A 15,773-nucleotide genomic window follows, 5' to 3' on the forward strand; every position below is an offset into this window, starting at 1 on the left:
CTTGGCATATTAGGTACTGTGGAACAAATTAAAAAATTTTACTATAAATATTTAAAGGTATTCTTAAATATTTATTATTTTCTTTATTGATAATACTTTGAACATAATCAATAATGATGACCACGCAGAAAGCACATAGATGAAGTATTGTGTTACGGAGATGAGACGTTAACATTTCGAAAGATTAGCCCAAAATCGGTTAGACTGAAAGGCTACCGTGCGACAAAAACACATCTTTCGAGGACTGTTGCACTAAGAATGTTGAAGATTATTGATTTTTTAAGGATTTTTTTTTTAAAAAAAGCAGCTGCTTAGCACATACAAAGATGAAATAAATAATAAAAGGAGAATACGGAAAATAGGCTTCATAAGGATCTATAAGGAATGAATGATAATATTGTATGGAAGAATGTAGGATATGTTATGATATAACGATATGATATGATACCACAGATTTCATCAGGTCATAGATGAGTAAAGACAACAGTTGATAAGTGCGCACCAACAAAAAGCATTCCATTTTCAGTTGCCGATGCAGCTCTTATAACGCTTGAGTAATTACTAAACCTCATCTCCATTAAGTCAATAAAATTTACATTTGAACTCTGCTTAATTGACATAAAATATTTTAACATTTATGAAATGGTCTGGCTTCTTAACTTTATTGTTAGATTTTATCTTTTAATTGGTCCCTTGCAGTCTATTACTGAACTATATTGCTTTTATAATGCAATATTTCAATAAACTGTTATAATATTGTTAATAAATACATATAATATACATGGATTTTTTTTATCAGTTTTGTATATAATAGTTATATAAAAAAGGAAGTCTTATTTCTGTTTGTCATATGTCATGTTCAATTAACCCCACATTTAATAATATCTATTTAAAGTTATTAACTTTTTTCGAAAAAATATTCAGGTTAGTAGAGGTTTTTATTTGTTTACTAGAGATTTAGTAATCTCTTTTCAAAATCAATTTATTTATATTGTTGTAAGAATATTCAGGTTGGGTGCAGTTGGAATGAGGGCCTTATGCACAAAACCCCACTTGAGTTCAAATAATGGCGCGTTCTGATGCCAATGTTAAAGATGTTTTCGCGTCAGGACATAAAGACTATCTAAACAGTTATAAAGATCCAAGCTATGAGCGCATGGACAATGTCGAAAAGAATAGACACGACTCCAGAAATATTAAGTTAACTTAATGTATTTTTTTATACATAATAATATGAAGTGAGTACTTATTTTTAATCAAGCGATGTTTGGAATTTTTTAAGAGGTTAATTTAGGGGTAATTTTTAAGGTTCTCCGGCATGGTATATTGACTACTACTTAACCTCTCATCTAATCAACTGTTAAAAACCTTTGAAATCATTTTAAATCATATACTCTCATTCTGTTTATCCCACTGTATCACTCAGAGCATACAAATGCGATTTCATATGGCAATGTTACCTTAATTCATTGCATTGGCTTGAGTATCGAGTTTAAAGGACCAGACACTGGAAACGTTGTACGCGAAATAAAGTAACATAATTTCAACAATATGCGAGCAGTGAACCCCCCGAAAAATCAGACACAAAAACATAAAATTTTGAACCCTTATTTTTCAAACTGAAAAGCACAGAAAAAAAACAACAAAGTACGCTTTACTCTATGCAAACAAATACACGTGCGGCACACACAAATACAAACAAAGAAAACCAAAACAGAAACAGAAACAATAACAGAGAAACCGAAAAGTAGACAGAAGTCGTACGGCAGGACTAACCACGGACAACGTTGAGCAGGGTTCGCACAGGAAAAGGGATGCAAAATCGTTACCCTTGTGTGTGCAACAACGCAGTGGAGTGTTATTTCCAGCATTTTTCTTCTATCCGAAGTTTTTTTTTTGTACTGTCAAAATTCGTGCCAAAACAAACGCAAGGAATATTTTCTCTGATTAGATACAATTCGATTGCAATGAGAACGGTACGACAGTGTATGCACTTCGTGTGTGAATCGGTGTAAATTAATTAACGAATTTTACGCGCTGATTTTATTTAAAATATACAAAAAGGCACAAATATTTAATAAAATATACAAAATTTCATTTCCTGCTAATGGAAAATTAAACGAAAATGCTTGATGCCGAAGAAAATTGTGCGGAAATACACAAACAAAAAGAAAATTCGAAGAAATTCAGCTTCTTTGTTTACAAATGTCACTGTGTGGAGAAGTGACTACGCGTGTGTGTGTATATGTCTTTGCTCACTTGAGTTTGCGAAAGTGTTAGTGTATTGGTGTTAAGTTAAGTTTGTTTTTATTGTCAAATCTATATGTATTTTTGACAATTACCGGTCTATTGGTATCGGTCTATTGACCATTACTCAGTCATGAATGAACTCGATAATGTGAGTTTAGCCGGTAACAACAATGAAGAATCTGATGAAGAAGTTATCGAGAGTATGGAACTGCTGGAGGGCAACTATCAAGTCCTCCGCCAGTGGGTACCACCAGCACCAAACTATTGGAATGCTCCACCGAAAGCAATTATTAAATCTGCTGAAGTGAGGTAAAGTAAAAGAACTATACTAAATATTCTCTTGAAGGTTATGAATATTTTCCAGGTTCCTTCAACTATCGCTAGTATTTTTAGAGTACAATATAATATATTTTAAAATAATATAAAATGACCAAGGATTTCTAACTAAGAGATTATATGTTTCTTGCTTAATTTCATGCTACTTTACACAAGTTTTGTACTCGATTAATCACTTTGTGGTTTCTAAAACAAATGTAAACAAAACATGCTTCAAATTACGATTTCAATTAAGTTATTATTTTAGTATAATGTCTGGTCTTTATCATTAGATGAGGAATATAGCCTTATTCAAATGTAGTGCCGTATTGCATCGTTTCGGTGTCATTTTTGATAGCTTGTCCGTACATGGGTGGTGACTTGACCACAACTTGATAGATGTTTAACTTAAAGTATCAAGATTTTGTGGATTGTTCACATCAGTATGATTTTTTCCATAACACCAAAACAAAAGAGTCCAGTTGTAAAACAACATAATATCTCGGGGGGTAATCAACAGCAACACGCAAAATATACTGTTCTGATAATTTCTATCGTAAAAAAGACAAAACAGCATGTGTTGTTTTGTTCTGGATTGTGGTACCATCTGCCACATCTCCCACATTCTAAGCTTGAATTGCACAGTAAAAAATTGATGATTTTGTAGTTATAGCGATAACAATTGATAGTTTGTCTCTCATATTTATTGTTTTTAAAAAAGTAAAGATCTATCACAGCTCCAGGCTAAATGCTACTTCACACGACGAACTTTGTGGGTACACAAGAGTACGGGTCTATTATATCTGCAGGCCAAATGCCACATTATTTGATGACTTTTTGTGGATAGATCATTATTTGCAAAAAAAGTACTGGTCTCTTATATATCCAGATTAAATGCTTCATCACACAGTGAGTTTTTAAGGATACAACGGTCTTTATGGATTTTCACTGCAACATTTTTAATTATTGACATATCTATTAAACGAAAATCTATTAAGTGAAAAGTGAGAAATCTTCAAGGCAAGAAATCGTCATAATTTTTGCAGTAGGCGGTTAATATCTTGAAATGACAAGCCCTATACTGAATGCTTTGAATGATATTTCTGTTTTATCTATATTACTAAAACAATACTTCTAAATTAGACCAATGGGTTGGGCAATCCTTCTTAAGGAAGTTTTATTTCTTCGACATATTATTCTTATTTTAATAATATGAATTGCATAAATGAATATTTTACAAAATACCGTACAAGACTCATCCGATCATGTATATCAAATACTAAAAATTTATTTATTTTATTTATGCCAAAAATGGCTTTAAATAAATATTGAAAATATAATTCCTTCTAAGTTTAAGTCCTAAACTCTACAATTTCTGTCTCAAGTACTTCTCCCATAAAAAATTCCTATAAAAAATTGCATATAAATCAATAATATCGGATTCTCTTTTTATTCGAAATTATTTTTGAATCCATTGCAGCAGCCATTCCTGGCTGACTGCCCATGATAACAGTTTTTATACTTCAGACTAATGCAATTGAATGCTCGATTTGCCAATAATCACTGGCATACGTTCGGCAATAAATCAGATTTGGCGATATTTTTTGTATTGTTAAGGTTTTTGTGTCTTCATCTGCACATTTGATGGTAGTAACCCAACAGGCAATATTAATCATGTCCATGACACAAATGTTGCACCGGTAAATAAGAAGAAAATTATTCGAGGATGGAATAATTTTCGATGGAACGTTTCCTCCGAATGGCTTGAAATTTTGAAGGGTTCATCACTTAATCGAAATTGAAGCCTTTCATATTTTTTTTATAGCAAAAACAAACAATTCAATTGTTCTCTTGCGTTTTGTAATTTATCTTTGCACAAAGGCGAAGATGGAAACGCATATCACTTTTAACCGCAAATGTTGTAAACAAAATTACAACAGAGATGACTTCAGATAATGAAACCAAATGTAAAGGTAGACAAAACGGAAATATGCTACGCCGATAAAAGACAATAAAACATTCTGATATGAATGACAAAAGATAACAAAAGACACGAACGCAATTGTTGCATGTAAAAGATACAAGATACATTAGGAAATTAAAACAAAAACAAAAAAATCAAAAAAAGTTATAGCTGAACTTATCGTTTGCATGGTTGACAAAGTTTAGCTCCTATACACTTAACAATTGATTTTTACAGAGCAATTGGCAACACTGTTTTTGCAATAAATAAATTAAAACATTCAACATTCGATTTTTGCAAATTTTTAGGCTTTAAATTTAAACGAAATATTGATGAAGCATTTGCAAAACGCAAACGAATTACCTTCTAGCAAACTGATGACAGATCAAATTTTTTTAGTTCAACAGACTTTGCAAAAGATGAGCCAAAACCATGCTGACATATATTGCAGGTTTAAAGACATTGGAGCTGTCTCTGATTCTATGAAGTAAGGATTTCTTACTCAAGCTATGAGAGAGCTTTGCAAACCCTATAAACTGGTCAACGTTGTAAACAATACTTTGGCTGTAGTCAAAAGAAGGTCAGAACAATCTGAAATCTGAAATCATTACTCATAAGGGACTGTGACAATATACTACCATATTTACTCTTCAGAATCAATTCCATATGGCCTAATATAACAGAGAAGAACTATATTCTCTAAGTCATCCCAAGTACCTGCTTACGTTTTTACTTCTATTATTATGGACCATACACCAGGTTACTTAGGTATAAGAAGAATATACACATCTTAAAGTCGAAATAGCACAAACTAGTGTTAAAATAAATGTCGGTAATACCAATTTTACAGAATAAAACAACAGGTTTGATGAAATTGTGTCCTTTTAATATTTGGAATGGAAAACTGACAATAGCAGTAGGAAAAGTGACAAATCATTATTGCTGCATAACTTACCAATTACGGTTTAAACACACAGTTTCACATCAAACTCCTATCCAAAAAATCAGAGATAATGCTGTGCAATAGTCTTTTGAAAACTATTTTACGTATATTTCTTCCGACACAATTAAAACACAAGAGGTCCAAGATCGTCATCGCTGGACCATAAATAGGATAAATGCACAATGTGACAGATCAATGTGAATGATGCATGATGATATCAACAGTAGGAAGTCTGGTTAATTTTCGATTTAGCTTATTATTTCTTATTCAATTAGAAATTATATCCTCACAATTTGATTTTATTGAACTGTTAATCAAATAAAAACATTTAAAATTTTGAGATGAAGGAGATGTTCCGTTATCGGTCTTCCAACTTTCCGTGAGAAAATATTTTATCACTGATCGATGCATTAATGTCTCTGACTTTTTATAATAATATTATACTTATTTTCCATTTTCAACGCACATTTTACACTCTTTCGCTATACAATAAGATTGGCCCTCTGAAATAATTGTGGTGTGAATTTATATAACATCCCTGGCTAAGTAATTAAATCATAATTTTAGTTGTGATGCAGCGCATATCAATGAAATAAAATTGAGTTTGTCTTACAACTTTCATATTATTATTTTATCATTTGAATTTTATGAAGTTTGATAGAAACACTATTTCAATGCATAAATTTAATATTCATGCAACTTTTTTTTGCTTTGTTTATAGAGCAAAGAAGACTCACACCAAATCCATTCCCAACAGAATTTCAGTTTTATGACATTCGCCGTTGCCATATTCATGCAAATTATGGAGCTCCAAATGCAGTCCTCATGCAATGGTGCAGTGATTGCAGTAGTTGTGGAAACTATTGCTTTCGTCTTATTACTGTCGGATACAATTCTCAACTTAAGTATGCAAATTGAAAATTTATTGTTTCAAAAAAGTGCAAAAAACAATGCAAACATTGATTTTACATTTTCATAAAACAATAATACTTCTTCTTTCTGCTGTAATCCAGCACTCGCCTGGGGATAAAAATATTTCTGGTACTGCATTAAGTAGAAAACTACTTTCTTTCGTTCGCAAAAAAAAAAAAATTCAAATAAATTTCACATTATTTTAAGAATATTTCTGGTAACAATTGCAATTGGCACGTTGTCATTCATAGTCAAGCGAAAATTGAAAATTCAATTTAAAATAAAAATATTTTCGCACCTGATCCAGAAATGTTGCTGTTAGTCGCAGAGACTGACTCGTGTCACTTGTAATGCTTTTTTTTTTCATAAGTGTATCAATAAGAATTCACAATATTATTGCAAATAATAGTTTAAATATTTATTCAAATTTTGAAATTTTTGATTGTTAACAAGCAAGAAAGATAAATCACTACAACTATTAGAACCCTTATGAAAAACTTGGACGAACGAGGTGTGATCAATGAGAAATGAGAATTTTTATTTATTTAAAAAGTATTTATTTAAACTTCAGTCTTTATTCGAATCCCTTCAAAGTAGTCACCCTCTTTCATATTATGCCATCATAATAATGATGAATTCCATTTCATTTAGATCAAGCACACCAGATCTGTGATTGTGGCTTTATATCATCTGAGATTGTTTAGCATTATTCTTCTTAGATTTAGGAAAAGAAAATCGCAGAGTGTCATGTCTGTGAAATACAATGTTTTTGACAAAACAGTAATATAATGTTTGGACATGATATGTTGGATAAGCAGGGAATTATTAGAAGAAAAACCATTCAACTCAAGTCCAAACAGTTGCAAAAATATTTTACATGCCTCGTTTGACATTTGTTCCAGACTAACACATCTTTTGAAATTCAAGTAAACAAAGTCTGAAAGATACTTATTTTTTATATCTTATCTTATCCATAGTTATCAACCCTAATGGGGGTCTGGAAGGCCCAGGAAATTTGTTTGTTGAACGACAGTATATTTTTTTTTTTTTCCTCTTGCACCAGAGCAATCACCCACCCATGGTCAATGATGACGCATATATTCAAGCCGTGAATGTCAATATCGGTGATATATAATATGTCAAGATTGTTACACTTCTGCAATACCAGTGTTCAGTTCATTTGCTCAAATTATCTCTTCCAATATTTGTTTGAAGAAATTAATTCACATAAAGTCACATTCTCTTAAATGTCGTCAAATCACTTCGTCTACTAGCGAATATTTTTATACTAGCTGTATATCTTTTTCAAACAGTAGTAAAAAGATTGAATTTTTTTTTTCATTTTTATATAATGATATTTGATAAGCTGATGACAATCTACAAGACACTTGTACATATTACACAAGATGAAAAAGATCGATTTGAAACTTACACGAAACAACTTTTTGATTATTGTAATGCGATAGGTAAACATGCCTCTGATTTATAATTCACAATTATAAATATTAATATCTTGATATTACATGTTTACATACATGCAGTAGATATGCATTTATAAAAAACTTACTGGTTTCTTTTTAAAGTATTTTCAATTACTCCTAATTCGGCAACATTTGCAAATTGCAGACAAGTCAATCAATTTCATTTGTGGATTCGATAATAAATCAATTTGCAAGGCCTGCTCCCCAACTCAACTCCCCACCTCCCCAACTATATAGTAGTTGCATGAGCGTTGTTGACTCGTATCTTGCACAGTCCAAATAAACTTGCATAACGTTTTAGTGATATTTTCAATTAAAGTGCAGTGTTGTGCAAGAGATATCAATTGATAAGTTGATGTGCGGTAGTTGCACACAAATGTGTATAGGCAAATTTAAATTGCATTTTATTGCAATATATTATAAGCTAATTAATTTGAGTTAAAAATTAATTTATATTTTAATTTAAATTTTAATAAAACTGTTACATACAAAAATCGATTAAAGCAGTTTTGATTTTTACAAGTAGAAATCAAGAAATCATATGCATATGACATAGCCATGCATACATTGCTCTTATATACATTCTTAAATGCCTAATGTTGACAGCTGCTGCTTAGCAACATTGTTGACAACAATTTATGAAATTGATTGTGCTTGATAATATAAAAATTGAATTTAATTTAATTAAATTTATGAAATGTACAATTGTATTGCAGTTGGAAAATTAGTTTATAATTAATTTAAACAATTTAAAATTTATTACTGCAAACTTAAACTGTTAAGTTTCGGATCAGAATGATAAGAGGAAAACATTATCCATTTGATTTGTCACTGCCTGGAACTCGCCAAAATGCGCACATTAGTTATAGGATATCCCTTTCTAAAATATCTATAGGCGTTAAAAGCATTTTCTTTATAATATTATCAAGGACACGTTTATCAATAGCAGCAGAGTGGTTACCTGATACTTCGAGCATTTTTTTAGTTGCAAGAGAACTTAAAATGATAATACAAGACAGAAATATTGTTGAAATGAAATTTTTTTATTATAATCTGGTAGATAATTTCATGGCATTTATTTTTGGAAAACGAGTTACATGATCCATTCGATCAGTCCAATTTTTGACTATTTTTTGTAATAAATGTGGCCGTATGGCGGCAATGGTGACATGAACAATGCTTCCAATGCTTAAAGAGTTGCTGGTTTGTCAGTTGTCGACATAAAAAGTCATCGAGAGGTGTTAAATGTCGCGAACGAGTGGGCCAATTAACAGGACCACTTCTGAAAACAAAGTTATTATCAAATTGATTTTGCTATAAATCGATTATTAAGCGCGGTATATGGCACGATAGTCTTGTTAGCACCAAATGCCAAATATGATCAGTCAATATTCGACTGATAAATTTTTGGAATAAAAATTCAGTCAACAGGGCTCGATAGTGCTCGCCACTCAACATATCAGCACCTCCTTCCTCATTTCGAAAGAAATAAGAACCGATGACGCTACTAGCGTGACAGACACCAACCAGACAAGTTTAATAGTTTTAAATTGAGAAGAGTAAAACTAGTGTGAAACCGATCAATAACCGCACAAATTGCTTGCTTACTATATAAATTATGTTGACCGTAAAATGGACGAAATGCTCCATGAACTTTACGAACAGATTTATTTTTTTCAAAGTAAATTTTTACAATTTGGAACCGTTGTTCTAACGTTAAACGACTCATGATACATCACTAAACCTTACTGAATATCAAGACAGTTTGACATTCTCAGCTATCAAACCATAATAGCATGTTTAGGCCTAGGTTATGTTGCAGTGGCGGCCTTATACATCAAAGCCCATTTGGCGTCATATAATGACCCGTTGTAAACAAAGGCGTGGTGGTAATAGAATTTGTAAGGTTTAAACTTGTTTTTGAGTCAATGGGATTATTTTGTCCCACTGAAAATTTTCTAACAAGTAAACACATTTATATATTCTCTTTAATAATCAGTTTATATATCTGCCTTGAAGTATACGCAAAATTTAGTTTACTCAGACCTTAATGAAGTTCTTGCGCAATCGAATCAGGATGTAGATTAATAAAAATATATATTTAATTTTAATACTAATACAAAATACGCATTATCAGTTATTCACATAAATAAAATGAGTCACTGCAATATGAATAATAGAGTATAATGCAATACATATAGTTTATTATAATTAAGACAATAATTTATTTTTATTGCATTTTCTAGTAAATTTAAAATAGGAAGCAAAATTAATTAATGAAATTTTCACTCCAATGAGAAAATTGAATAATTTATATATTTTAAAATGTCTATAAAGTACGTGAATCAGCAATTTTTATTATGGATTCTAAGCAAATTGTATAAACTCATTAGAAGTATCTCAAACTTTAGTATGCGTATTATAGAAATTTGTATTTTATATGAAAATAAAATATTCTTAATTTAACTTAAACTAAGTATTTATTATAGTTGAATATAAAATTTATGGTTATACAATATCTTATGTTAATAAATGTTTTTTTTTTATTTTTTCAGGTACGTACAGAGACATATTTTTTACTTTCAACTGTAAGTAGCACATTTTATGAATACGTTACCAAATACCAAAAAAAAAAAACCACCACACTATATTAATATAGTTCTTTACAATTTGAATAGAAAGGCTTCAATGTTAAACTCAATGAAAACAAAATATTTATGAATTGTTTGGCAATATCACGGAATAATCATAAGAATATAAAAATGTTCAGAATTACGATGACTTGTCACACACAACTCATAACGGAACGCGAAATTACGACTAACGAAAATTGTGTGGATTATTAACAAATTAGCGCACATAATTTAGCAACTCTTAATGTTGATAATAAATTTATAAAGAACACATTAACAACACTGAAATTTATGCAACACTGTTTGCGGTACAAGGTGGGCGCAGCAAATGCAAACAATTTAATTTACCACCTCAGGGCACGATATGAGCCAAATTGGTTGGAACGGCGTAATCGTTGTTGCTATAACATTTTATGTATCAATAATTTTGATAAAATTCAAATCTTGCTCAACTTTTTTATAACAATTTTTTTTAAACTGTTATAAAACATAACATAACAACATCAACAATTCCCAAATGCTATAATAAAATATCAATAATCTGTAAGTTCAGTCTGCGAACGATACATGACATTTGCGCGTGGGAAATCTTATTCTCTAATGGTTTTCATAGATCTTAAGTATGGAGAAGTATTGTTTTATAGAAGATTGGATTCCTTAACTTTATTTGATATAATTTATGTTTCCTCATCCGATGATAATGATGATAGTACTGACTGATACTGATACATATACTGGTACTGATATTGATACTGATTCCGATTCCGATTGTGATATTAATAGTAATACTGATTCTAATACTGATTCTGATATTGATATTGATGCTGATTCTGATATTGATAGTAATACTGATTCTGACACGGATAGTGTACTGATAGTGATAATGATAGTGATACTGATGGTGTTACTGATACTAATTCTGATTCTGATAGTGATATTGATACTGATTCTGAATTTAATATTGATTGTAATATTGATTCTAATACTAATAGTAATAGTGATACTGATTCTGATAGTGATAAGGACATTGATACTGATTCTGTTTCTAATATTGATGGTGATTCTGATTCTAATAATAATAGTGATACTGATTCTGATAGCGATAGTGATACTGATGCTGATTCTGATATTGGTAATGGTACTGATACTGATACTGATACTGATAGTGATAGCTATAGTGATACTGATAGAAGTACTTATATTGATAATTATTCTGATATTGATAGTGATACTGATTCTGATACTCATAGTGATACTGATGCCGATGCTGACACTGATATTGATACTGATTCTGGTACTGATACTAATATTGATAGAGTAACTTAGGTATATTCAAACGTGAGAAATTCCAAACTTTATTTCTCAGAAGAGGTTCAATCCGAATAGGGGTTGAAGCTAATGCAATAATAAGATCCTTTTTTCTAATACCATTCACATAGACATATCTTTCGCAATAATATAACAAGCTTCACATTGAACTTCAATGTAGATGCGACTAAACATGAAGCATTAAGACCTTTTATGAGACTGTATGCACTACAAAGCCCATAATTTATCTATTATTAAAACAAAATAAAACAACTATGTGCTGTTTGGTGTTGTTCGATTTTTTAATATATTTGTCCTACTAAATGGATATTGTCATACTGACAGACATACCATATATTATAAGTTTCACCCAATGACTATTGTCGATATTGTAAATTTAAAAAGGAAAGTCCTAATAACGTGCTTGTTAGTACTTTCCTCGCTAACTGCTTAGTACTTGCGTATTAATTACACTCATCGTAATTATATTATTTAAGGGACTTAATGTCAAGTGCTCATGCAGCACATTACCAAACTAGTTAGTTTCGGATTTACATGAGTGACTTTAAATTATAGCTAGTATATCTGATCACCAATTTACGAGTAAGTAATTTACGCCATGTAACGTTGAATGAACTAATATCATTTTAAATGTAATTACATATCGAAACACTCATTTGTATTTCGATTGAATTTTTAATCTTAATTATAATCTTAATAATAATTAGGTAGATTTTATGTTGGATAACATTTATTTGCGCTCACTAGTTTTTTGATACAAATTTCAGTTGATTGAGAACATCAAAAATAATTGAAATAATAAGCCAAATAACTATATTCACAAAATAACATAACATTGTAGAGTCAAAACTGTATTCGTAAAAAAAAAATAATGTCACAAAAAATATATCTTCTAGAAATAATATTTCTACTGGTGTGCTTTGTAGTGTTGCTAAATTTTCGAGAAACTAAAGTTCATTGTGCTTCGGCCAAGTTTAAAAATCTCATCTGCGAGTCCTTCAACAAGACTAAAGTCGATTTGAAGCACTGCAAGATTCAGGCACGTAACCGGCATATCAACACAATGTCAATGTACGTCATTGTGAAGGAGGTTGTTTACTCAGTCAAGGTAAAATGAAATACCAATAATATTAAGTGAGAATAATAGTAATAATTCTCTCCCACCAAGGTTACTGTAAAATTATTTAAACGTGCTAGTGGCTGGAGGCCCTTCCTCTATGAATTCACAGCTGATGGTTGCAAGTTTCTAGAAGCGCGCGAAAAATATCCACTGGTTTCTTACTTCTATAATATAGTCGGTAAATTTACCAACGTCAACCATACGTGTCCATATAATGTGCGTTTTATTTATGTATATATATATTTGTATTTGTATATTAATTTTGCATATCAATTCTTTGCCATCTTTTCTTGAACAGCACGACGTTTGGGTGGAGAAATTCTTCCTAGAAAACTCCACTGTTAGATTACCTTTTCCTTATGGTGATTACTTACTGGATATTTATTTTGCTGCAAACGGTGTACCATGGGGTCGTGGAAATTTGTCCTTCACATTTGATGAATATTAAAAAAATTTTAAATAGAAATATATTTTACATTGATACAATAAATTATATTCCTTGTGTGTAAATGTAAACAACACATGATAATTGTTAATGAATGTAGTAAACCTGAGATATAATCTGAGATCTGAGATAACTTGAGATAATAAATGAGATAAAACCCAATCAGTCAACAAAACATATTAAATCTCCATTATGTAGTATTATCACTAAAATAACCATCAAAATAGATATTGAGGCACTTGTGTAGTAAAAATAGTTTATTAAACAAACTGATTAAAAGAGAGTTATTGATAATAAACACAAAAAAAACAAATATATTTATAAAGAACTACCCGTTACCGGGTTTCAGCTTGACGCAGTATGTTTCTCCAGGCGCCTCTGCTGCCTTTTCATACATACATCAAGTCCAGTTAGTGCTCCCTTCACGTGATCACTCCACTGAGTTGCGAACTACTTCTAACCGTTCTTTCTCCATCTACTGCTTCAAATACCTTTTTCGCTAAATCATCTTCATCCATACTCACAATATGAACAAGCCAGGGAAGTTGCTAGTGGTTAATTCGGTGAAATATATCAATGTCGTGATAAAGATCGTACAGCTCGTGGTTCTTTCGGCGGCAGTAGTCGTCGCCAACTCGTAGAGAACCAAAGATCTTACAAAGAACTTTTCTCTTGAACATTTCCAGAATTGTTGGTTACATTATTAAAATAACAAAGAAATTATAATTCTCATATTGTTTTGTTATATTTTGCTTTATAAAGTATACAACAGTGCGCATTGTAGTGATGGATATTGTTTTAATATAAATGTTTCTTGAGAAGTTAATTATCGTGGTCAAGTTTGGGTATGATATGAAACATGTATTGTGGACTTTTCATGTGTTAGTGTAGTAATGCTATAATAATAATTGAACACTTTTTTTTTAACGAGCAATGTATAATATTTATTTATTATATAAAGTTATAACAGTAATAATGATGAAATTAAAAGAATCTTTTAAATGTCATTGCTCATGCAAAACCTCCAGTATATCTGATTTTAAATGGGGCGCAGCATTTATAGTGTAACTGTAGAATAAGAAACTAATATTTTCTTCAATTGGACTACCCCATGAAGTGAGTAACGAATATTCTTGTTTACAATATGTATGCCGCAATGCCAGGATTCAATTTTGTTTCAGTAATACCATTGCTTTAAAGTAAATAAGAATTATAACTTCTAAAAAAAACTTGTTTGAGCCTTGTTTCAAGGCAATTGAATTATGTTATTACAATCTAATAGAACATGTTGTTTTACAGTCCCACGTTTCTGCTGAATTCACACTTATCTTCTTAAGTTATTCAATATGTAATTGCACTTGAAATGTACAGTTAATTATTATTTATATACGACCAATGTTTACCTAATTTGTAATTTTATTTGTCTTTTATTTGTAAGTTAATAACAACCTATTGGAATCATTAAGTATTACTAAAAAAATGGATGTGTTTTGTTTTACTGATGAACTAAGTTTATATTTTTCCCGACACTTAACTCTGAGAAGACAACTTAATAGAATATAATTTTCTGAATAAACCAAATTTTCTAATACTCTCCATAATCTATAGAAAAATTCGCTCTCCCCCAAGGAAGTCCATTACAAATCCATTGCGTGTCTAATAAATACTGCCCATAAGGAAATGGCAACTTTAGGGACTCATCACTTATGAGAAACTTATCGACCCAGACGTCATGCTATTGTAAACAAGAAATAAATAAGAATAAATATAACTAAATTTATAAGACTTATAAAATTTACTTACATCAAAAGGACATGTATGATTAACATTGGTGTACTTTACAATTACGTCAAAAAACCAAGCGACGATTGGATAACGTTTTCGCGCCTTGAGAAAGTGGCATGCATCAAAACTGAGGTCATATAGAAATGGTCTCCAACCACTGGCTCTCTTATACAATTTAACTCTGAGCTGTTGATATCACCTTCTTATTTCATCTTTTGAAATTATATAAATAGATTTCTTACCGTAATTGTTCTGATAACTTCTCCTAGTTTTATGTAAACGGATAATGTATTTTGGTTTCTGGTGTAAGTATCTAGACGACACTTTTTAAAGAAACTCTTAGATGTGTTATAAGATTCACATTTCACATTAGTAAATTTTTGATACACCGCTTCCACTGTGATCATTTGGAGGACTATTTGAAGTATTAATAAGAAATTCAAAGAGATGATGTTATGTCTTCTGATTTTGACTGCCATTTAAAAAATGGGTTTCACTGAATTTAAGTTTCAACAAAAACTACTGAGCAATTATTTGACACTGTAATAATATTATTAGAGTTCAATTAAAAAAATATTATTGGATTTTGTTATGTTT

Source organism: Teleopsis dalmanni, chromosome 2, assembly GCF_002237135.1.
Source record: "Teleopsis dalmanni isolate 2A chromosome 2, ASM223713v2, whole genome shotgun sequence".
NCBI lineage: Eukaryota > Metazoa > Arthropoda > Insecta > Diptera > Diopsidae > Teleopsis > Teleopsis dalmanni.